The sequence below is a fragment of the Triticum aestivum genome, chromosome 4D (assembly GCF_018294505.1).
Source record: "Triticum aestivum cultivar Chinese Spring chromosome 4D, IWGSC CS RefSeq v2.1, whole genome shotgun sequence".
NCBI lineage: Eukaryota > Viridiplantae > Streptophyta > Magnoliopsida > Poales > Poaceae > Triticum > Triticum aestivum.
The window spans coordinates 503,530,552-503,533,602 of NC_057805.1; the positions used below are offsets into that span (position 1 = coordinate 503,530,552).

The 3,051-nt window shown below is 60.9% G+C and overlaps 1 pseudogene; it reads left to right on the plus strand.

Moving 5' to 3' along the window:
• Window positions 1-261: 261 nt before the first annotated feature.
• On the plus strand, window positions 262-2,695 carry LOC123100626 (E3 ubiquitin-protein ligase WAV3-like; annotated as a pseudogene).
• The last annotated feature ends 356 nt before the right edge of the window (window positions 2,696-3,051 follow it).

The following is a 3,051-nucleotide window of genomic DNA, read 5'->3' on the forward strand; positions in this document are numbered from 1 at the left end:
AATGTGTACCTTTTAATGTTATTTCTTATAAATGTTTGCAAACGCAAATGAGAGAGAATTTTAGGTTCCATGGGCAAGCCCATATGTCCGCATTATTGGCATTTGAGAGCCCAAATCATAAAAGGTGCCGGTCCGTACCGCGAGAAGCCCAAAATTAGTCTTAACACCGAAGGGACTATGCTAAAATTTTGCCAACAAAGGGTAATCCCAATTCCCAAATTACGTGACGTGGAGATCCGATCAAACACCGCCGTATAAGCGAGAGTCGGTGGCGATTTTCTAGGGCCGGTTTCACGCGAACGCCTATAAGTACTCGGCGGTCGGTATCTTAGGGCTACACCACAACCGATCTCATCTGTATTCACGAAACCGATCTCATCTATTCGCGATCGTTCTTCTCGTCGGCGACTAGCTCGATATCATGGCGAGCGCAGGCCAGCGGTGCGCCGGCTGCTACGGCGGCATCGGACGCTCGGAGGCCGCCTTCTCGTCGGAGTGCGCCCACACTTTCCACCCGCTATGCGTCTCCGGCGCCCACTCGTGTCCGTCCTGTTCCGCGTTCTGGAGCTTCACGCCGACCTTCCAGCTGTCTCCCTTGCACCCGCAGCCTGCCCGGATGCCGACCGTGCACCACGGCGCTGCTACGTCGAGGTTAGCGTGCGGCGTATGCAAGCGCGCCTTTGGATACGGCACCCCCACCTTCACGTCCGAGTGTCAGCACAGGTTCCATCTCGCCTGCGTCAATGGCTGCGTCTGCCCGGTCTGCAACGCCCGCTGGCCATACCAGGTGTCCTCGTACCCTTACTTACACCCGTACCAGTTCCCGCCGCCGCCGCCGCTGCCGAGGCCGATGCCGATGTGGACGTCTCCCTTCGTGGACCAGCCATCGCCAGCCGTGTACGACGACGACGAGCCGTTGGAGCCTCTGGCGGCGCCGCTCGACGACTGGGATCTCGTCCAGGACGCGGCCAACGGCGGAGGCAGGCTCGTCCTCGACGCGCACTGCGAGCACCCAGCCGTCGCGAGGGGGGAGCCGCACGACAGCTTCGTGGTGCTGGTCCACGCCAAGGCCCCTGGCGCAGCCACCGCGGCGGCGGCGGAGCAAGCGCGCACGCCGCTTGACCTCGTCACCGTGCTGGACGTCAGCGGCAGCATGACTGACCTCAAGATCGCGCTGCTGAAGAAGGCTATGGAGTTCGTCGTGGACCAGCTCGGCCCTGCTGACCGTCTCAGCGTCGTGGCATTCTCAACGGACGCGCGTCGGGTCATCCCGCTCGCGCATGTCGGACGCCGGGAAGGTCAAGGCCAAGGACGCCGTGCAGTTGCTCATGGCTGATGGTGGAACAAATATCCTCAAGGGCCTTACCGAAGCTGCCAAGGTGCTCGACGGCCGCCGGCACAAGAACGCCGTCGCCAGCGTCATCCTTCTCTCGGACGGCCAGGACACGTACAACCTGGGAGGAGGAGGTTACGGCTACGGCTCGGTCTCCTACTCGAAGAACTACCGTGCTCTCGTGCCAGGCTCCTTGCTGAGTAGCGCCGGCCACCGATCGACACCGATACACACGTTTGGCTTTGGCGGCGACCACGACTCGTCAGCCATGCACACTATCGCGGAGGAGACAGGTGGCACTTTCTCTTTCATCGAGGACGAGACGGTGGTGCAGGACTCGTTCGCGCAGTGCATCGGCGGGCTCCTCTCCGTCGTCGTGCAGGAGGCGCTCATCACCGTCAAGTGCGTGCACCCGGTGCGCGTCCGGGCAGTCAAGTCCGGCCGCTACGACAGCAGCATCGACGCGTACGCGCGCTCCGCCTCTGTGGACGTCGGCGAGCTCTACGCGGACGAGGAGAGGCGCTTCCTGCTGCTGGTGGATGTGCCCAAGGCCGGCGAAGCTGACGAAGTGACGCAGATCATGAAGGTGACCTGCACCTACCGCGACACGGCGACAGGGCAGGTGGTGGACGTGGCCGGCGAGGACGTGGCGGTGCAGAGGCCGGTGGAGGTGGCCAAGGACCAGCAGCCGTCCATGGAGGTCGCGCGGGAGAAGTTCCGCGTGGAGGCAACCGAGGACATCGCGGCGGCCCGTGCGGCCGCGGAGCGCGGCGAGTACACGGAGGCCGCGAGGATACTGGACCGCAGGCAGGAGGCGCTGCTGCCGGCGCTGGCCGACGACGCGAGGTGCAAGGCGCTGGTGGAGGAGCTGCGCGAGCTGAGCACCCGCGTGGCGAGCCGGCGGGAGTACGAGAAGTCGGGGCGCGCGTGCATCCTGACAGGCTACAGCTCCCACGCGCAGCAGCGCGCCGCGTCGGCCTGCGTGGCCGGTGCCGGAGGAGGATACCGTTGCCCACCGCCGCCCGGGGGGGCTGGGGGCATGGGCATGGGCGGGGCGGCGTCGGTTTTTGGTTTCGGTGCGGCGGGGGCGTATGCGACGCCGGCGATGCAGATGATGGTGGGCGCGTCGAGGCAAGTACGTGAGCAGCAGCAGCAACAGCAGCCATCGACGTTGAAGAGGAAGAGCGGAAGCGACGGCGGCAACTAAAATCGGGCGGCCGGTGGATCCAAGTTTCGCTACTGAGTCTTCGACCTTCGACCGATATTATTATCTTGCAATTTTATGTCTCATATTTTATATATATCGGGTAGTTATTGAGAACAATAGTCTAAGTTATTGAGAACATATATTTTAGTACTATACCATTGCTTGCACTCAGATCTTCAATGGAATGAGATCTCTCAATTGAATCAACAGCGCACGCCTGCACGGTACCTTCCATGCATGGGAGAATAGCTTTTCTCGAAGACTGGATTGTCTACCGTGCACGGGGCCTCCCGATGCGTGGTTCAGCCGTTCGTTGTCGTGCGGAGATGCCCGCCTGGATTTGAGCCTAAACTATTCTAAAGCTTTTTCTTTTTTGCAGTGTTCTGTACAATACTTCACCAACCTGGTCAGATATGCATTAATAGGGAACAAATAAGACACCGTTTTGAGCTCAAGAACATAAATGTCATCCCCTTCTGCCCGTCCAGCACGCTTTGTGTGCGGAACCATT